We start from the raw sequence: 22,888 nt of genomic DNA, 5'->3' as shown, positions 1-22,888 counted from the left end.
ATTGTACATGATTTCATCTCTTCGCTGCAGCTGTTCCATAAATAAACTTCTTTGGTTTTGATGCAGTGATATTTAGCTTTTGTTTGAAACAACCCTTGGATACTGTCAGATAGCTGTTGATAGTTTACTTTGCACAGGATTTTCAAAGTCAACAAGATCTTAAAATTGTAAATGCTTTGTTTGATGAAAAGTGTTGGTGCTCTATAAGTGGTTTTATTTACAATTTGTATGGCGGTATGAAGGAACAGTACACGGTGTATAATGAATGCTGATTTGATAGGTATTTGGTTTTATACAGCATTGCAATTGATTTGGATATTTTGGCCTTAATATAATTTATACGTGGCTTCCAACATAATCTTTCATAGATTTTATTCCCCAAATTTTCCCTTTTTCTATTTCAATGTCATTTATCATAAGTTGTTTTGCGCAAATTTGTTGCACGATTCCCAAAAAATATACATTTTGTGTTACTTAAGTTTAGTGTTAGTTTATTTGCATCAAACCAGCTCTTCATCTTTTTTTATATCCTTTTTTCACTTTATCCAAGAGTTGTTCCAGATGTTCCCCAGAACAGAGTGACAGTGTTCTTGCTATAAAAAAAGGACTGTAACACTTTGGATTAGGTCAGTATAATGGTCCAGTGGAGGCACGATTTACTGGAAATGTACAGTACAGGCCAAAAGTTTGGACACACCTCATTGAACCTCTCACTCAATGTGTTTCCTTTTTATTTTCATGACTATTTACATTGTAGATTCTCACTGAAGGCATCAAAACTATGAATGAACACATATGGAATTATGTACTTAACAAAAAAGTGTGAAATAACTGAAAACATGTCTTATATTTTAGATTCCTCAAAGTAGCCACCCTTTGCTTTTTTTGATAACTCTGCAAACCCTTGGTGTTCTCTCAATGAGCTTCATGAGGTAGTCACCTGAAATGGTTTTCACTTCACAGGTGTGCTTTGTCAGGGTTAATTAGTGGAATGTTTTCCCTTATTAATAAAAAAGCAAAACACTTTTTGTTAAGTACATAATTCCATATGTGTTCATTCATAGTTTTGATGCCTTTGGTGAGAATCTACAATGTAAATAGTCATGAAAATAAAAAGGAAACGCATTGAATGTGAAGGTGTGTCCAAACTTTTGGCCTGTACTATATATTCTACACTATGCAAAAAGTTCATGCTGCCACATCATCAGGATATTAGCAAGCATTTTGTTTTGTTTGTGTTCGTTTGTCTTGACTTCGTCATCATTCCTTTTCCACTTTTTCAAATTCAAAATTCTTAGTATGTTTGTTTACAAAATCTCAATGTGTCTGCAAACCACCCAGGAACTTAAATATACTGCTGGCTTTCTATTTAGACTGTGGAAAAGATGCAAACTGAAATACCTGGTAATTTGGAAAACAAATTAAAAAAAACAACTTTTTTTTTCTTCTCTCTCCCTTCCTCCTCTCCCTCCATCTTGGGCATGTGTGTAAAGCAACCTGAGCCAGGCAAGTCAAACTCGGTCCCGCTGCCACCTGAACTCTCCAGAGAGGAGCTGCTGGAGCTGCTCCAGTCAGATGTGTTTTTCAATCAGAATGAGAAGAACTGAGCTGTGTTCTTGGGGCGAAGTTTCTTGCTTGTTGTTCTTGGCAGAATTGAACTCGCAAGGGTAAAAGCACAGAATAATGTTGACAGTTTTACAGTTTGTCCTTGCTGGTATTGGGGCGGGGGGGGGGGGACCCACCACAGAGGTCGCCTGCAGGGCTTCACTTTATGGATTATCAAAATCAGATTTATTGGCCAAGTATATTTACATACAACAAGGAATTTGACTTTGGTTGGTGTTATTATTAACAAGTTCCAAACATACGATTCATTTTTATGTAGGCTACTTCAAAAGATACCGGGTGGTTAGCTCCTCATAGTACAATAAGACCTACAAGATCATTAACAAGAGAAGCCGGTTCTATCTATCTATCTATCTATCTATCTATCTATCTATCTATCTATCTATCTATCTATCTATCTATTTATTTATTGCAGGAACGTCTGTCTGTCATGCGCATATCTCTAGAACTGTTAGTCCGATAGATTTCAAACTTGACAGGTGTCTTGCAACAGGCACGAGTAAGTGCAGTGCCAAGTTTGACGTTGTTTGGATTAGAAATGTAAAAGATATTGTTAAATATATATCTGTAAAAGAAGCACAGATTGGCTTTTGCTGCTCTAGCCGCTGGCTACTCCCCCTCTCACACTGCACACTGAGTGACCACCGTACAGGACCAGAGACAGAGAGGGCCAAAGAAAGCAGAGGAGCTTTGGCAGCTAAAATGTGAATTACATCTCAGACTCACAAAAATGTGTTTTTGACTTTGAATAAACAATCCCCAAATTTAAGGGCTCAGACTCTGGGTCCAACGGTCTCTGTCAGCTAATTCTGTAAGTAATTTTGGGGTAGACTACAATTTGGTTTTGAAGAATTCTACAAGCAGCAATACCACAGACAGCAATACCAACTGCTTACACATGTTTTCAAAACTCTGTCTCCTTTTTTCAAAACTCTACACACAAGTCCCAAAACTGCACATACAAAATGCTAAATGCCTCACATCTCCTTCAAAATGAAATACTTCATTCAAAATGTCATAAACACATCTCAAAATGAAGCATTTGCATCAACTGGCAAACACCTTTTTCATAATAGTACATTTTTGGATATACAATGTTCTAGAGTGAAAGTAATCTGCTGAGAGTGGTTGAAAAGTGCACTGTAAACAACAAGGCAATGTTACAGTAAAACAAAATAAAAATATTTATTAGGCAAAGCATTACGCTTGTAAGAGTAGCACAGTGTTGTATACAGTAGCATAAAATAAGAAAACAAAACTACAAACATATGTAAACCAAAGGTGTCCTTTTTAGAATAAAGTGTGTGTCGGTGCGGGGGGGGGGTATTGTATGTAAACAAAGTCTGATTTGATTTATAAAGCTGAAATAGTCATTAGATAGTTGCATGCCTGTTATTCATAGTATGGAAGCTACTGTAAAGCTACTCAAGATGGGCTTCTCTCATGGTCAATCCGTGGTTGATCAAATGATGAATAAGTGTGGCCCTGATCTCATCAGAGATGGCTCTCCTTTCTCTTCTTCCCTCCTCCTCCTCGTTGTCGTCCCCTGCCTCTCCCTCCTCCTCCCCTTTGCTCTCTATTGTTGGCTTCCACTGTTCAAAACAGGTAATCTAACCTTTGACCTATGTATAGGCTTATAGTAAAGCAGTGATTGGTTACTGTTCAGTTATGACATAATGTGTTTGCACATGTGAGGAGTGTGTGTGTGCCCTGGTAAATAAGTGTAGCATTTTGATCGATTTTGATTGGTTGTGTTTTAGAAAAGGAAAGCAAGTCACTTCCTGTTAGATTTTTGTGTCTTAGGTAGAGAATTGTGTGTAGTGTTTTGAAAAAAGTGTTTTATACAACTGAAAACTGAGTGAAAGGATGAGAAATAGCTCATGGTTTTGGAGATTTGCTGTGTAGTTTTGCACTTTGAGTGAGAGGTTTCAAAAATTGTGTAACATGACAAGATTTTGTGTGTAAGCAGTTAGAAAAAACTGTAATATAATATATATATATATATATATATATATATATATATATATATATATATAATATTTTTTTTTTGTAGTTACCGTGGGAACTATGAGGGGCTTGTACACTGGATCAAGGACCTCTTAACTGGACATCCACAGAGAGTTTGTGTTAGAGGAACATTATCCGGTGAGATTTTGTTTGTCACTTTTCTCAAGTTTTGCAGGGTCATACAATTGGCATTTAGTGTGATATGTACAAACAATTTCCTGTTGGATGGAAACCAAGCTTCACGATTGTTTTAAACACACAAGCGCTTAAGGGCTGGATTTAATCAATCATTTTATCTGTGTACACTGAGACAGGAATTATAAACTGTTTAGATAGGCTGATGACATGGCCTTATTTGGTCTCTTTCGTAAGACTGATGCTGTCTCTGATTTGACTTTGCCAAGGTTTCCAGTAGGGATGTACAATACCAACAATACAATAATGTAAAATTAATATCATGGTAATAAAAAATATATATAAATATATATCATGGTAATACTAGACTTGTTGTGTTCTTAATCCCCCAATAAAGCACACGTAGACTTTATATTTCACAATTACTGTTTTCTGTCAGATTGTTAGATTTCGACGTTTTCGACCGCACTTGAAGGCAGCTTTATTTCACAGGGGGAGAGAGAGAAAGAGAAGAGATGAGCTATACATACATCCTGTCACTTTCAACTGCTTTTATATTTTAAGCAAACTTAACATATGCAAATATTTGCATGAACATTTACAACTAAAACATAAACTGAACAATTTCAGATGTCTGTTCATGAACAGACATGTGACTAACAGAAATGGAATAATGTGTCCCTGAACAAAGGGGGGGGGGGGTCAAAATCCAAAGTAGCCCTCAGTATCTGGTGTGGCCACCAGCTGCAGTGCATCTCCTCCTCATGTACAGCACCAGACTTGCCAGCTCGTGCGGTTGTTTTTGCCATCCTGTACCTGTCCCGCAGGTGTGATATTCGGATGTACCGATCCTAAGCAGGTGTTGTTATGTGCATGTTCATTAATTGTTTATGGTTCATTGAACAAGCATGGAAAACATTGTTTAAACCCTTTACAATGAAGATCTCTAAAGTTATTTTGATTATACAAAAGTATCTTTTAAAATACAGTGTCTTGAAAAAGGGGATGTTTATTTTTTTTTTGCTTTTTTGTTTATTACACAAACTCCCAGGCAGTTGAGTGTCCCCCCTTGCCGAAACCTTTCATCTACATCCCAATGTGATTGAGAACAGACCCACACAACATAGCCTACAGTGATTCATTGCCCAAATTCCCCAAAAAAATATAAAAAATTGGAAATCACAGCTGTGCTCCATCAGGGCCTAAATGTTTCTACAAAGTTAGTGTGACTGCAAAACGATTTAATTGTAATAATGTATCACTGCAAGAGACCTGCATCACAGAAGGAGTTTTGCATGTCAAGACACGCTTTCTTATGTTAGTAATTGCACTTTAGGTAGCAGCAACTGGTGGTTTGCACTGCAGCAATAAATAAACATCTTTGTGCTGGAGGTAATGTAAAAGGCTTGTTTGTTTAGGCCTGTGGGTTCAAATAATCCACCATGACATTGAATTCCTGGCACAAGTTATAGAGTCGTCTATCGACATATTCCTTTTAAGTCACAGTATTTTTTTGTACAAAGCTCCCAGAGGCACTGCACGGAAACGAAAAGAATATGGCAGGCAAACTTAGAGTGACAGAAATTATATAAAATCAGCACCACACCAGACTTGTGCAAAATTCAGAATTTCAGAATTGGCCTCCATTCAATTCATGAATTGCAATTTGAATTGAATTGACTCTGATTTTCTCGGCAAAGGAGAAGTGCTCACTAACACAGATTTAGACAGATTTGTGAACAATTTTTGAGAGAAATAGTTCTTAACTCACTTCAATAAAGATAACTATACATGCTATTCGTGTCATGAATTTGCTGCGGTGCAAATTCAAGTCATGTTTAGTACTTGTTAACTCAACGATTCGTAGGAAAAATATAAACGTAGGAGGCCATTAATCGGCGCGCAAAGTCCTTGAAATCCATTCTGCAGTTAGCATCGTATAGCCATTGCAAAAAGAAAACAAGGCAGTTTAATTCATTTAGGTTTTTTACTGAGAAATTGTGTAGCGGTGACGTTAATAGCACGACCGATTCACCTGCTGCAAGCCCTGTTGGCACACCTCCCCCCGGGGTGACAACGCAAGAAGAAGCTGAAGAAATAATGTCCTCTCTGGCTGAAGATGGCGGTGGTAACCGCTCGTCAGAGGCCGGTCACCATCCTAACCCCTCTTGCTCCTCTCTCTCCCGTTAAATTGGAACAGCCAGCAGTGGAGAGACTGGAAGAGCCCATATACATGGCTGTCTTCATCTTTTTTAAATCCTTTTTCACTTTATCCAAGAGTTGTTCCAGATGTTCCCCAGAGTGAAAGTGTTTTTGGCATAGATTAATAAAAAACACGTTTTAATGAGGTCATCTTAAATACAGCCATGTTCAGGGAGTCCAGTGGAGGCACAATTTACTGGAAACGTGGACAGAGAAAATAACTTCTACACCACGCAAAAAGTTTTTTTCCTCTAGTTCATCCTGCTACATCATCAGCACATTAGCGGGCATTTCGTTTTTGTTTGTGTTCATTTGACTTGACTTCTTCGTCATTCCTTTTCCACTTTTTCAATACCTCATTCTTAGTTTGTTTGTTTACAAAATCTCAATGTGTGCGCAAACCATTCATTACCTTAAATAGACTGCTGGCTTTATATTTAGACCGTGGAATAGATGCAAAATGAAATACCTGGTCATTTGGACAGTGCCACAGTTTATTCCGGTACATGAAATATTGTGTTTGTGGCTTTTTTTTTTTTATTCTCTCTGCCTTCCTCCTCTCCTTCCGTCTTAGGCATGTGTGTAAACTAAAGCAACCTGAGCCAGGCAAGCAGAATGTCTTTATCCACATGTTTAAGTCAAACTCGGTCCCGCTGCTCTCCAGAGAGGAGCTGCTGGAGCTGCTCCAGTCAGATGTGTTTTTCAATCAGAATGAGAATAACTCAGCTGTGTTCTTGGGGCGAAGTTTCTTACTTGTTGTTCTTGGCAGAATTGAACTCACAAGGTTAAAATCACAGAATAATGTTGACAGTTAGACAGTTCATCCTTGCTGGTATTGGGGCGGGGGGGGACCCACCACAGAGGTCACCTGCAGGGCTTCACTTTATAGATTATTATTAACAAGCTCAAAACATACCGATTCATTTTTGCCTAGGCTTCTTCAAAAGATACCACATGGTTTAGCTCCTCATAGTACAATAAGACAAACAAGATCATGGACAGGAGCCGTTTTTTTATATATATATATATATATATATACATATTGCAGGAATGGCTGTGTGTCTGTTATCTCTCGAACCGTTAGTCCGATGGATTTCAAACTTGACAGGTGTCTTGCTATGGGCACGAGTAAGTGCAGTGCCAAGTTTGACGTTGTTTGGATTATAAATGCAAAATATATTGTTAAATATATACCGGTAAAAGAAGCACTGCACACTGAGTGAGCACAGTACAGGACCAGAGACAGCGAGGGTCGAAGAAAGCAGCGGTGCTTCGGCAGCTAAAATGTGAAATACACCTCAGACCCACAAAAATGTGCAAAGTAGCACTACTTTGGACTATCTTTGACATGGAATAAACAACCGACAATCCCCGAATTTAAGGGCGTTTCAGAATCCCACACATGCCAACACTATATAGTATTATGTTGCTGTGAGCTGTAGCCTACATTCACCACTTTTAAACAGAGGCAGAACATAACGGAATCTCTGAGATTATTGCTTAACAGCGCTGTGCAATGCGAGAAAATCTCAGAGCTGAACCGGGCAGACACAGCAGTTTTTATCAGACTCTGGGTCAGGTTAATTAAGTCGACTGCTAAGTAATAGGCTAAAACTAATAACATTACCATCAGAATCCCCCCGAGAATCAAATCCCCTACTTCACTGTTCACCGTCAAGTCACTAAACCTGTGTGGAAATTAACCCCTCTGCTGGTTTACAATCAAACGACACGAGACAGCTCTCTCTCTCTCTCTCTCTCTCTCTCTCTCTCTCTCTCTCTCTGCGCACACACACAAATAGTCCGGTTTTGAGGAAAAGTAATTTAATCCATTTTGGAATAAGGCTGTAACATAATGTAATGTGGAAAAAAGTGAAGCGCTGTGAATACTTTCCGTATGCACTGTAACGGCACATCGATACAAAGTGAAAATATTGATACGTCGTCCTCTTTAGGTGCTTTTATTTTGAAATTCCCACTTTAATTATTCTTTTTATTAAAAAGTGTAGTTTGTTTTGAAGTTAAATGTCTGGAAGAAGTTAGGAATGAAATTGTCAAATCATATTTTAGTTGCTTTTTGTAAATATATATGTATAAAAGTAACCGTGTTAAACAGGCTTTTGTATCGTCTCATATCGCTTGGCAGGCCCCTCAATTGAACGGACTCGACATCATAGCCTGGCAGACTTTGTGATATCAGTAAATATTGTATTGTTGTCCTAAGAATCAATATAATATTGTATTGTGTGATTTACACCCCTAGTTTCCAGTCTAGAGCAATGGTGTAGGTCCAGCTGTCTACCTGTGCTGTAAAAACAAAGGAGCTTGTTTTAAATCATGCAGAACGCCCCTGTTCCTTACACTCTGTGGTCCATCATTGGAAATTCCCAACTGGACAACCATAAATTTATTATTTTCTAAATATCTGGGTAAAAAACTACTTTTATTCCATTGAACTCAATGTATTCTATTTTGAAACACTCTGCACACTGGCAGGGAGAGGGATTTCTCAATTGCAATTTCTTGAAGACTCCAAAACACAACCGCTCATAATTTAGGAAGTGTGGTATACCTTGAAACCGGTAACCGGCCCATACCTACTCCCCCCATTTACAGCTATTCATTCTTGAGTGGTGAGACTTACAAGACACACACGAACATAAACACACTTGTGTGTCTCCTCCTTTCCTCCCTTCAATCCTGTTCCTTTTTTTATTTATTTTTTTAACCTTTCCGTCCTGTCAGGGAAATATGACTTTGGAGCAGTATATAAACAGTAAAATGCCTAAAACCAATAACACATAATAGGACAAAAGAAATGCAACCAAATTGCAACTGTTGTGATTTCAAGTTTCTTATGCAATTTGGAAAAAAAAATTTTTTTAAAGATTGTTATTTGGGCTTTTCCGCCTTTAATGGATAGGACAGCTAGGTGAGAAAGGGGGGAAGACATGCAGAAAATCGTCACAGGTCCGATTCGAACCCTGGACCGCTGCCTCGAGGCATAAACCTCCATGTATATGTGCGCCTGCTCTACCAACTGGGCCAACCCGGCCACAATTCTGATCATTTTATTAATCTGATCATTTATACTCTTTTCAGGCTTGAGAAAATATAGCCTATTTCCCATGCTCCAGGAAGAGGTCTTACTCTACTTCAAATCATTCCATACTTTTAAAACAACCAGGATTCCTACATACTTTTAGCCTGGGAAAACCCTGATGAACTTCCGTCAGTCTTGGCCAAAAGCCCATTCAAGCCCATTCCCATGACCATTTAACAGATCTGGCCCAGAAAGTTATGGAGGCTCGGGGCCGGTGTTACGGTTTAACTGGTGATATGTGTTGCAGGCGGGGCTGCACCGCTGCAGTAAACGATTCTGATCAATTCGCCTCTTTTTCACATTCATTTGTCGGGGTCTTGTGAAACATTACGGTAGGAACGGGTTGCTGGGACAGTGACAGTAGTTTTGGATAGGGGTGGGCGATACTGGGAATTTTGGTATCAATCCGATACCAAGTAAATCCAGGGCTAGTATCACCGATATCGATACCGATACTTTTTACTTGTAACGTCACGATCATTGAATAATTTTGTGATTTTGCCTTTAGTTAGTTGATTATGATTAGGATAAAACACAGGACAAAGATTTTAGGCAAAACTAATGTTATTTACTAACTAGAACAATATAAAACAATGTAACGGTATAAAAATAATAAAATAATATATATGTATATTTTTGAGTTCCAGTGAAACAATTAGGATTTTTTTCAACTGGCTGAATTTATGATAGTAGTTCTATCAGTCTGCTAAAATTGCCTTTCTGATCACTGTGAACAACATTGCTGTTGTGAGTGTGACTGTCCGAGCGCCGAGCAAACGGCCCCGGCAGGCGCAAGCTGGCGGCCGCGTCAATTTATGGAGCTCCGAAAACTCCGAAAACTTTGGAGCAAATTGTCAATTCGGCAAAGATTTTTGCAAGACTGCCTATATTCGAAATATAAACCGTTCATTTCTCGCCTAAAATGTTCTCAGAAGTGAATTTACTGATGAATAAGATGGCGAAAATTGTTAAAATTGTCCCGTTTTTGGGCTGTCTATGTACTGGAAATCCAACCATCACTGAATGCTGAAATGAATGTTGGGATACAGGTGCTGCGAAGTTCATACAAGTTACCAACCGATGTATCCTCGGTAAATGGGTGTGTCAAGAATACATCCGGGAATTTTAACTGTTCTTGGCGAAATGCGAACTTGTGTATTGGGACAGTACTTTGGCAACACGAGATGACGTTTCACAGGGACACAAGAACACAAGTCAATAGAAGAACACAGATTGAGAAACGCCCTCTGTCTTTGTGTAGGGGGTCTGGTTTGGGGTTCTCCCCCCTGCTCCTCCTTCCTCAACTTTTTTTGCAGCTCGGAGTTCTCTCTCGGGTGAACTGCTTTAATGTGTTTATGCAAATTGGTGGCACATGTGGCAGTGTCCGTATCAGCTGGAGTGAATACTCCACACAGCGCTTCTCTTTCTTTCTTTCTTTCCGCCATCATCACGGGCTTCTCTCACTGTTCTGACTCTCCGCCTCGAGCAGAGCGAGAGAGCGAGAGCGAGAGATGCAGTTTGCACACTGTGCAAAGACTTGGAGAGGCGCTGTGCTCGCATGAACTCTGAGAGAAACTAGAACAAAAGTATCGATCTCATCACAACAGTATCGATCCGATACCAATACTCATCTTGGTATCGATACTATCGATATTTAGATCGATACGCCCAGCCCTAGTTTTGGACCCAACAGACATACATGAACACATGAGCCGTTTTTGTTACGAAAATATCACTCGTTGTCTGGCGAGTGTAACATTGTGTGTCTTTACCACGGTCTCTGACTGTAAACCACTGACACACCGGACACATCTTTTTGATTATCTAGTGACATTCACGCTTTAGTTAGTTATAACGCTGTGTCCAACCTATAGGTAGGCCTATTATAGATAACAAACAAGCTAACAACAAAGACATGAGCACAAACCTGACATTTCACCTTTCCACACCTGCGCCTAGCTAATAACCAAATCGATATAAAATGGGAGTTTGACAGTCCTGTCCAAACGTGATGAATGAGTAGTAGTGTGTAGTGTAGACTACCATAGTGAAGAGAATGATGCACATCCGTAGAATTCAATATAAAACGCAATCAACAGGATAGAAGTTGTGTCACAAATGAATCTGGTATCAGTCGTTGCTATCTCCACAAACATTACGTGCGAACACCTCAGAAAGTATTTTTCACTTATCCCTGTATGAAAGCATCATAGTATCACATTGAAGTCAGATTAATAACGGAATGATAGGCTACAAATATAACACTGATAACGGAAAAGTTTTGGAAAACGTTTGCGGCAGCCAATTGTGAACAGGCATCGACACAGCCACCTACGTTGTCAGTCTTCGTTCTTGCAACGGCATCACAAGTTAATTCAATAACAGTACAACATGGATTACGTGTATTGAGATCTGTTAATATTTCAATACAGCCTGTAAGTAAAACATAAGCTACATATGAGGTTTTTACACCCAGCCTAACGCAGCGTGGAGACAGCTGTCAGCTGTGGCAAATGTGATCCGCTCAGATTAACTTGTGATACATAGGAATTTAAAATAGAAATTTAATTATATTTCTGTGGGCTACTGTAGAGATTTACGTGTTTCAGAATCTCTGAAGAAGGAGAGGTTTGGGTCCAAATGAAAGGTTAACACAAAGATTTATTAATAAAAATGATAGGTCAAAAATACAGAGAATTACGCTGCAGCGGGCATTGAAAATAGTTGCTTAACCCTTAAAGTGATGGTTCGGAGTAATTTCACCCTAGGGTCCTTTGCACCATGATCTCGAGCCAAACACCCCCCCCAGAAGCTTTTTTCACCTGGGTCGAACATTGGGAGCGTTAGCGTAGCGTAGCGTTATCAGCTGAATAGCTTAGCGCAGAGGCTAATGGATCCGAAGTGTCTCTTAACATTACCCCACTAATAATGCCCGAAATGATACCAAACGTCTACAGTAGTACAAATAGGTTATGCACTCATAAAACGATGGATTGTAAAATTTGTAAGTACACCAGAAGTTTATGTAAATAACACTTGCCTGCTGGCTTCTGGTGGTACACACGTTAGTACAAATGAACCTGAGATATCAGGGTTTCAATCTCCACCTCTGAAAAGTGCCGCTTCTCAGCCGGATTACGTCTCGCCTGGTCGTAAATTGTAGGGGCGAGGCCTCAAAACCGAGAATATATTGGGGCGTGATATTTAAACACAACTCCTCCAGACAATCTCTAGGGGTATCCATGGATGTATTAAGAGGGGGTATCTAGTGTCCGATTTACTAACGCTGTGGGCGCACCGCTTCACCATCTTGCTTGGAGTCAATGTTTGTCGGACCTGCTCACATAGTAACGGTTGCTATGATGTGTGATTGGACAATGGACGTTTTGGGGGAGGGGCCGGCGAGAGGTCAATTGGGAGGGACATGCTCTAAACTCTTCCCCCTAGGGGTCATTTGCAGTGTTCTAAATTAGCACCGTTTACCAGCCAAATGCTGGTGAAATATGCAAGTGGCTGGTAGATTTGCTTCACTCACCAGCCAAAAAACCCAATGGTAATCTATTGAATGGCTGGTAATATTTGAACATTCATTAGCCATTTGGCTGGTAGACGAAAAAGTTAATTTTGAAGCCTGGTCATTTGCACCGACAGATCAATAGGTTCTATCATGCAGATGTTAAGTCTTACAAGTTTAGATGAATTAACGTTCTATTGTCCTAACCCAGACTAAGGCACCAGGAGGTTGGAAACTGAAGGAAGCAGAAGGTTATTTCCTGCTGTGTAGCAGAAGGTTTCTCTTTATATTGCTGTCTGCGAGGCCAGATGAAAACTCAAAAACAAAGAAATAGCAGAATCTGTCATTTCTTGCTTTACAACATATATAACATTGTCAGTATACCAGGATAACTATATAATCAATTAGATAGATGATGATAGATGAAAAGCAAACTATATCATTGCTTAGAGTGTGTGTTGAAACCCCCAAAAAATAACATATATCTTGCTTATATATTAATCTGTTTTTGCTCATATATTAATCTGTCTTTTGCTTACATACTGATCTGTTTTGCATTTTATGACGGAAAGAGATTTCTTTGAGAAACAGTAAAGTGTAGGAAAGCACATTCCTACATTACCTTACAAGGATAGGGAAGTACATATAGTACGTCCCTTTTGATAATTTTGGGAGGAGTAAAATGTTTTTCGTGTATAAATATGAGTGTTTTCGGGTGCCCTTTCTGGGTGCCTTTTGAGCCCTTTCGGGTGTTCCCTTTTGGGTGTTCCCTTTTGGGTCCCTTTTTGGGTCCCTTTTGGGTCCCTTTTGGGCTCTTTTACCCAAACGCTTTACGTGGCTTCGGGATGCCATGAAGCCTTCTCCATCTACCCTTGCACTTTCTGTTGCATTGGGGAAGATTCATTATGCCTCTCTCAGCTGTAGAGGGGTTCCCTTGCGCTCGCTGAGTGTAAGGGAGGAAAAGAAAAAAAAGAAAGAAACAATACTATCTCTGAGAAGCGGCTTCGAATACCTCTGTTATACAGAGGCCAAAAAGTGCTCTTCTCTCTTAGTTTGCCCAGACGCTCTTTTCGCTGCGTTGTGGGGAAGATTTATTTGCCCTCTTTGACATCGAAGAGGAAATTACCTGCTCTTTTATGAGTGTGGGAGAGACAGGGCCAGGAGGAAAAGAGAAGCAGCTTTAAATACCTCTGTTAGAGCGGAGGCTTTATCCTTATTTTTATTTTTATTTTGTAGAGGACCACTTGCTTTTAATTTCTGCTTTTGTCACAAAATAATAAAAATCACTTTCCCAAAGTCCGACTTTGGACTAGGGGATCCAACCTTTGCCAGTTCTTTATTTTTTCTCTGGGATCGTCTTACCCTCCGCCAAGCGGGGAGGGTTTCCCCCCTTACGGGGGTTAGTGACTTCTCTTTAACCTCAGCGAACTGCCACACCGGTCTACAATATGATAATAGTTGGTTTTAACCTAATCAATTTAATCAAAGACACGAAGAGAGGGGGAGAGGAAGGGTCTGTCTTTACCTATTGTTTACAGAGACAAAAGGTGGTGATTGTGATAACCAGATCAGCCTGGACCTATTCTCTTCAGTCATATACATTCATTCCTATTTTCATAACCCGGTTGCAGCATACAATTTATTACTTAAAACATAAAACATACATGGTTATTAAAATCAGCACTGTTACAACTTTTATTTTACTCAACACTACGTAGATGTGTTATGTTAAAAGCTACAGGCTCATCACAACCACATTATTTAATATTAATTATGCCTACTCATTCACCCAGATAAGACAGCATCTCTATCATATTGCAAGTGCATATTACATATTGCTCCACGTGGGTCGGAGAGAAACGTATTTTCAATTGCTCTGTATGTCTGGCACATATTGCAGAATTGACAAATAATGTTGACTTGACTTGAAGTGGCATGAGTTCGATCCAGTGTGGGTTCAATAAAGTCTATCTTATGTTATTGAATGTCTGAATATCTGCAATATAAGTATTAGGAAACAGTGCAATTACAGATATCTGCAATCCAATTGTTAATAGTTATCTTAATTTTAGATATCCATAATGAAAAAAAACATTCCAGATATAGCGTAGTAAAAATATCCACAAAGTAGAAGCCAGCTTCCAAATTCTTCTTTTATTTTGTTGACATATTTGAGTCAAAGGGTTTTACAGAGGGGATTCTATTTTACATGTATCCTTTTATCACTGCATTTATCAGAATATGGTGTCAACAGCCATAACAAAATCCATTTTCACCACGTTTTTAGGTATAAAATGTTACATAAATTAGGCTATGAATGATATCTGAACAAACCCCTCTGTAAATGCCTTCAGAAGTACATAGGAGTGAATCTGGAAAGCTTGGTGTATGTAAGTGCTACTGAAGTTGAGTTTTCTGACTCAGAGTATGAGGAAAAACCCATTTCGAGAAAACGGCCTTTGAATATATAGATTACAAAATCGCACACATTTTGCAAGACATTACATGTAGATACAGTGTTGTTGTTTTTTTTTTTGGCATTTTAGGCCTTTATTTCGACAGGACAGATGAAGACACGAAAGGGGAGAGAGAGGGGGAACGACATGCAGCAAAGGGCTGCAGGTTGGAGCCAGACCCAGGCCCGCTGCATCGAGGAGTAAATCTCTATATATGGACGCCCGCTCTACCAACTGAGCTGTCTGGGCGCCCGATCCAGTGTTGTTTTAACGGTGAAGTGTTTACTAATGTAAATGTCACAAGTCTATCTGGGTGTCTCCGTGGCTTGCAGTGACTGCACACTCGCCAGACAACGGATGATATTTCATAACGACAACGGCTAATGTTTGCATGCACGTCTGTAGGGACCAGAATTAATGCTCAGCAACTCGTTTCTATCATCAAGATTCACAAGACCCCGACAAATGAACGTGAAATAGAGGCGAAGCGATCAGCATGTTTATTTCCTGGATCCGCACCAGTATTTGCCCCGTTGTGCTAAAGGATACTGGCCCAGGTCCGAATCACAGATCTTGCCCAGAACTTTTGAAGGCTCGGGGCCACATGTTTTTTTTTCTTTCAGGGTACTCACTGAAGCTTTAAATGTCAAATTACAATAATTTAGTTTTTTTTAGGTAGTTTTCATTGCCAATCCACGCCGTATTAATCCATGTAAAAAAATTGATAGATGCAGAGACAGTGAGTGTAGCAGAGTCTCAGCTGGGTCAACTTGTCTCCTGTGCAGCCGTCATCCCGCTCTCTGGTTCAGAACGTCGGAGAGGACCGCCTGGTGGTGATGTGACAGGGTAAAGGAAATACTCATAGCCTGTTAGACACTAAAGGTATTAGTAAGTAGCATGTGAGGATTCTAAAATAGCTCAGGTTAAAAGGATCATGCACTTGGTACATAGTTCGTAGAGAGTGATAAAGTGATCTACTAAGTGCTCTTAATCTATGAGCCTGAGATCGATTGCTTTGGTCTCCACCCAAGTTCCCGGGGGTGATTGCTTTGGTCTCCACCCAAGTTCCCGGGGGTGTTTCCTCAGTGAGGAAACACCTGCGCATCACTCTTGGGATTATTTCTCCCCTTTTTCAGGGGCGTAACATTTTTGGAGGCACCGCCGGGATTGCTGTTCAGATGTCCAGTTTCCATATGCTGGTCGCCGAATTCAGAGCCAGCTAAATCCCCACATAACAACCCAGGCAGGCTGCAGTGAGGCGAGTGTTGCTGTTCGAGGGGAGCTGGAAGTTGGTGGTTAAGTGCGTGTCGACTGAGGCCATTAAGAGATCATCAGAGACAGTAAAGACCATCTAATTCAGAGTCAACTCCTGCACAGTAAAAGTGCCTCCTGTCCTGTCAACATGACAACTGCCTTGGAAGAACTACAGGAAGAGGTAGTGGGAGAATTGCACACCCTGACTAAAGACAAGTTACTAGAGATATGTGATTTCCTTGACATATCAGGCGAACAGAGAAGAGATGTTAAAGACAAATCCCGCATATCATTGATGACTCACATTATGATGTTCCTTGAACGAGAAGAGGTTGCAGAGTTAGAAGACGGCGGCATGTCGGAATTGTTGCTACTTAAAGACAAAATGACAGAGATGATCAGTGGCATAGATAACCAAACAGGGCAAACTGACCATGATATTGAAACAGCCGGAACACATCACATAATAGAGGAACTGAGAACTGTGACCCCACAACAAGGACTGGGAACTGAGCGGAGTCCTGCAGTCAACGCAGCCAAAGTCAGGGATTCTCTGCGCCAGCCCCAATCTCCTGCCCATCTTCAGAGGAGCATGCAGCTCTCACCCAGTGCACAGCCCAGCCCATACTGGCGCAAAGAGTTTAAAATTTCTGGTCAGATAGGTGAACCGGGCCAGAAAGATAAACTGTCTTTTTCCAGTCTTGCCCATCAGATTGAAAATGGACTTAACAGAGGCTATCCTGAGGTAGAAATAGTAGACGCAGTAATCAGGGCTATTTCTCCAGGCTCACAGCTACGCAGCTACTTGGAAGGTAAACCCCAGCTAACTCTGCCCACACTTAGATGCATCCTGCGTTCCCACTTCCAAGAAAAGAGGGCAACAGAGCTTTACAAACAGCTAGCTTCAGAAGCCCAGCATAGCAAGGAGACCCCTCAAAGCTTTCTGATGCGCGTCTTAGATTTGAGGCAGAAAGTACTGTTTGCGTCCCAGGAGTCAGAATCAGGGCTTAAGTATGACCCCGCACTAGTCCAGCGCATGTGTTTACACACAGTCCTTACAGGTCTCCAGAGTGACAGTATCAGGATAGACATGCAGCCTCTCCTGTTAGATAACGAAACATCAGATGAGGTTTTTCTAGAGAAGCTTAACATTGCTTGTGCTAATGAGATAGAAAGACGAAACAAAAAGAGGTTTAATGCCCCACAGCCTGCTACAACTGTAAGTGTAGTCCAGTCAGAAGATATGCCATCTGCAAAATGTCCTGTGAAGGAAGCCAAAGCTAAGATACCTGCAGAACTGTTAACAGAGTTAGCTGAACTCAAGACAGGTGTAGCTTCTCTAAAGGGTCTCAGTGCAGAGATAGCTCAGATTAAGGAGACATTACAGCAGCCTATGTTTCAGTCACCACCTTATGCCTATGCCCTACCTCCAGTTAGAAGGCCAGATAGGGACCCCCAGCCACTTGTTTCCCAGCAGCAGTATTACAGCAACTACAGTCAGCCCCAAGCACCTGACCCTGCGCAGCATCAATATGCACCTAACTTGTATGCCAACCGTTCTGCTCAAGCTCCAAGGAGGTGTTTTGTCTGCCAGCAGGCCAGCACTGATGCACGCTGCACACACTGCTTCCGATGTGGTAGTGGAGAACATTTTCAAGCTGGATGTAAAATCTGGGGAGTCAGACCATCAAGGGAGTCCCCTTTAAACGGGAAAGGGTTACCGCTGAGGGACGAGTGTTAACCATAGCTAGCAAAAAGTCCCAGAAATGTGCAAATTGTGCCAGAGAAGATTCATTTGAGAACCTGAAACAATGCTCATCATGTAAAGAGACACTGTACTGTTCAAAAGCATGTCAGAAACAACATTGGACTAGACATAAGGAAAAATGCACTCACCTGAAAACTGACTCTACCAGTGAAAAGCTTTCCTGCACAGAGGAAAATGCCCACTCTTTACCATCCCTAGCTCAAGTTTGCCACCCCCATAAGGTCACCTCGCTAGTCGGCAGACAGTGCCTTGTTGAGTGTCATCTGAATCGCCGCCACCTCCAAGCTCTATGGGATACAGGCTCTCAGGTGTCTGTCATTGATGAACGATGGAAAGAGGAATCCCTCCCAAACGCTGAGGGATGTTTCAGAAATCCTGGACTCACCTGATGATCTAAGATTGACTGCAGCAAATGGGACTGAAATGCCGTACCTGGGATGGATTGAAACAACTTTTCGGCTAGCCTCTGAAACTGACCAAACAAAGGAACTGATCATCCCAGTGCTGGTAATGAAAGGCTGTCACCTATCCCATCCCATCATAGGTTTCAATGTTATCGAGCATATCCTGACAATGACTGAAAAGACTAAACGGTACAGTACAGTGAGAAAAGCGTTCCCAAGTCTTAAAAGAAACAAGGTGAGAGCTTTTATACAGGCTGTTAGTGCAGAACAGACAGATGAATACGCGGTGAAAACCAAGAAAGAGAAGGTTGCTGTACCAAAACACAGTAGTATTCAGATTGAATGCCGTGTAGCTTCCCAGCCTTTCAAAGAGGACATGACAATGCTTTTTCAGCCAGACCTGAACCCTCAGTGACCAGATGGACTTGAGTTCTTTGACACAATAGTCAAAGTCAGGAAGGTGTTTTTCCAGTTATCATGCTTGATGTCTCTAACCCCACCGACCACGACATTGCCCTGTTAGAACGCACAATAATCGGTACAGTACAAACCATTATGACTGTGTTACCTGCCCAAGTCTTTGAAAAAGCTAACGCTACTGAACAGTGGGATCCACCAGTAGATTTAAGTCACCTAACCGAAGAGCAGAGAGAGGTAGTTAGGCAAATGCTTAGGGAAGAGTGCCACTCCTTTTCCAGATCAGAAAATGACATTGGTTGCATTGAACGATTGAAAATGACTATTTCTCTAAAGGACTCTGAACCAGTCAACCGCACATACATGTCAGTGCCCAGGCCACTGTATCAGGAGATGAAAGGTTACCTTCATGACCTCATAGCCCAAGGCTGGGTTAGGAAGTCAACCTCTTTATACTCTTCACCTGTCGTGTGCGTTAGGAAGAAGGACGGAACCCTCCGGTTGTGTATAGATTACAGAGACCTGAACAGAAAGACACATCCAGACCGCCAGCCCATCCCTCGGGTCCAAGACATCATGGACAGTTTAGGTGGTAATTCCTGGCTCTCCCTCTTAGATCAGGGAAAAGCATATCACCAGGGGTTCATCTCTGAAGAAAGCAGACCACTGACAGCATTTGTGACCCCGTGGGGACTCTATGAATGGATATGTATGCCATTCGGCCTCATGAATGCTCCTGCAGCTTTTCAGCGTTGTATGGAGGAATGTTTGGAAGGACTCCGGGATAATATCTGCATTCCTTACCTGGACGACACAATAGTTTTCAGTAAAACTTTTGACAGCCATGTGAACGATGTGCGAAAAGTTCTGCAGCGTCTCAGAGAGTATGGCATCAAACTCAAGCCAAGTAAGTGTGATCTCTTTAAACCCCAGGTCCGTTATTTGGGCAGAATAGTGTCTGCAGAGGGCAGCAGAGTTGACCCTGCCGATTTTGAAGCAGTAAGAGCATTGAAAGAAATCAGACCAGAGACTGTGGGCCAGCTCAGAAAAATGCTTGGTTTACTCACTTACTACAGACAGTACATCAAAGACTTCTCTAAGAAGGCCAGCTGTCTCTATGACCTCCTGAGAGCAGATTCAGAGAAAGTACCTGACCACCCACGAAAAACAAAAACAAAGAAAGTAAGTCATGTGGTGCCCTCAAATAAGCCAATCCTGTGGACTGACCACCATCAACAGGCACTTGAACAGCTGATTGACTGTTTGCTTCACCCACCAGTCTTAGGTTTCCCTGATTTCACTCAGCCATTTGTTGTACACACTGATGCGTCACACCAAGGCTTGGGAGCAGTTCTTTATCAAAAGCAGGATGGGAAGCTTAGGGTTATTGCTTATGGCTCTCGCACCTTAACAGCAGCTGAAAAGAACTATCACTACCACTCTGGCAAGCTAGAATTTCTAGCTCTAAAATGGGCAATCACTGATAAGTTCCGTGATTATTTGTACTATGCTCCGACCTTCACTGTGTACAGCGATAACAACCCGCTCAGCTACATTCTGTCTATTGCAAAACTGAATGCAACCACTTCCAGGTGGGTTGCAGAATTGGCTGATTTCCACTTTACAATAAAGTATAGGCCAGGCAGAGAGAACAGTGATGCAGGTGCTTTGTCGAGGATGCCACTGGACGTAGAGTCACTGATGAGAGAATGTTCTGAGGAGCTTCCACCAGATACCATTGCTGCCACGATACAAGCAGTTGAGGTACAGAAAGAGTCTTTTGCACCTTGGTCACTTTCAGCTGCATCTATGTCAATATCAGCTGAAGGTGAGACAGCCACTGCAGCAATCAGCTCGATTCCAAAAGATGGGATAAGAGAAGCACAAGAAACTGATCCAGTCATCCGTCCTGTGTTTGATTTCAAACTGTCTGGTTCCAAACCGCCGGTTAAAGAGCAAAAGGAATTCAGTCCAAAGACAAAATGCCTATTCAGAGAATGGGACAAATTGACAATAGACAGTGATGGCATTCTGTACAGAACCACCACAGCCCGCAAGCAGTTAGTGCTACCAGAGCAGTACAAAAGTAAAGTGATGGAAGAGTTGCACAATAACATGGGACACCAAGGTACTGACCGCACTGCGAAGTGACTGGCTATTCACCATTTTATCTCCTGTTTGGGAGATCACCCAGGCTTCCAGTTGATATGCTCTTTGGATTGTGCACAGAGGCAGGTTCAAGTAACCAGCGAGACTACGTGGAGAAATGGAAACAAGGGATGGAAGAAGCATACACCATTGCAAATGAAAACGCCCAGAAAGCTGCTGAAAGAAGTAAGAAGTACTATGACACTAAAGTTAGGAGTTCAGTGCTACAGCCTGGCGAGCGAGTTCTGATTAAAAACCTGACACCAAGAGGAGGACCAGGCAAACTCCGTAACTATTGGGAAGATACAATTCACACAGTAGTGAGACAAATGGGTTTAGACCTGCCGATTTATGAAGTGAGACCAGAAAAGGGTAGGGGACGCTCCAGGGTCCTGCACAGAAACCTGCTCATGTCCTGTGACTACTTACCTTTTGAGACACAACCAGAAATGACTAAAGATGACAAGAATAAGAAAAAAAGAGAGACCTCAGCCTGCATCACAGCCTCTAGATTCTGATGGAGACAACGAGGATGAATATGACCTTCATCATGAGCCGCCACCGGTCCCCACATCTCCTACAGTACCCGAGGAGAGGTATGCTGAACCAGCAAGAGAGTCAGTACACAGGTTTGGTGCCAGTTCCTGATACGCTACCGGCACAGCCTCTTGTTGAAAAGCAGCTGGAGGAGACAACAGTTAAAGACTTGCCTGCTGAGGAGGTGAACTTGCCTGCTGAAAACCTGCCTGATGATCATCCACCAAATGCCCTTTCTTCATTAACTGCTGCTGCTGAACCTGAGGAACCAGCCTACCAGCTGCCACAAAGAGACGTATTACCTATGATCAGCTTGGTATCCCTTCCTGTTACGGTATCCAGCCACAACCACAGTTGCTACCTGTCTACCCTGCACCAGGACTGGTTCCATGGCTGCCATCACCACAGCAATATTACCTTCAGCCACCTTATATGTATGGACTTCAGCAAACATGAGACTACAGAGTTGACATGTTTGACTATGAACTGCTGACTGATTTCACAGACTGTTGCAAGAGACAATTTGCAGACTATGCATACATATCATTGAAACCGATGGACTGTTGCTCAATAGTATGAGAAGAGACTGCTTATGGACTGTTTATACAGCTGGTCAACATATGGACTGTGAATATAACTTGTTGGTTATATTTGAACTGTGACCTCTGACCTCTGCTCAAGCACTATCTTACAGAAGAGGATTTTCTAGGTCCAGTGCATAAGAGACTTGTTTACTAAGACAACGTTGGTAATGTCGGGACGACATTTTTTTGTCGGGGAGAGTGTGACAGGGTAAAGGAAATACTCTTAGCCTGTTATACACTAAAGGTATTAGTAAGTAGCATGTGAGGATTCTAAAATAGCTCAGGTTAAAAGGATCATGCACTTGGTACATAGTTCGTAGAGAGTGATAAAGTGATCTACTAAATGCTCTTAATCTATGAGCCTGAGATCGATTGCTTTGGTCTCCACCCAAGTTCCCGGGGGAATCGCGGTCTTTTCCTCATTACACTAAAGTTCTCAGTGAGGAAACACCTGCGCATCACTCTTGGGATTATTTCTCCCCTTTTTCAGGGGCATAACAGTGACGGCTCGGCCCTCACTCTTCCATCTGTACATCTTCCATCCCTTCATCATCCACCAGGAGAACAGTGTGGCCCAGTACAACAACAGCACTCAGGTACAACACACACACACACACACACACACACACGCACAGTATATACTAGAGATGGTCTGATATCATTTTTTGCTTCCCGATTCCGATACCTGAACTTGGGTATCGCCCGATGCTGATTACTGATCAGGTACCAGTGT

At 41.6% G+C, this 22,888-nt stretch overlaps 1 protein-coding gene across 4 annotated transcripts in view; it reads left to right on the top strand.

Annotated features, from left to right (window-relative positions):
- Nucleotides 1-22,647: 22,647 nt before the first annotated feature.
- pih1d1 (PIH1 domain containing 1) overlaps nt 22,648-22,888 on the top strand; it is a 43,179-nt gene continuing 42,938 nt past the window's right edge. For 3 of the 4 annotated variants that reach the window (XM_039825047.1, XM_039825044.1, XM_039825045.1), the window contains exon 1: nt 22,648-22,751. The gene's annotated coding sequence lies outside the window, so the exon portion shown is untranslated. The remainder of the gene's footprint in view (nt 22,752-22,888) is intronic. The other variant, XM_039825046.1, reaches the window with a different exon arrangement.

This window comes from Perca fluviatilis, chromosome 15 (assembly GCF_010015445.1).
Source record: "Perca fluviatilis chromosome 15, GENO_Pfluv_1.0, whole genome shotgun sequence".
In the NCBI taxonomy this organism is placed as follows: Eukaryota; Metazoa; Chordata; class Actinopteri; order Perciformes; family Percidae; genus Perca; species Perca fluviatilis.
This window is presented reverse-complemented; position numbering and strand designations above follow the sequence as displayed.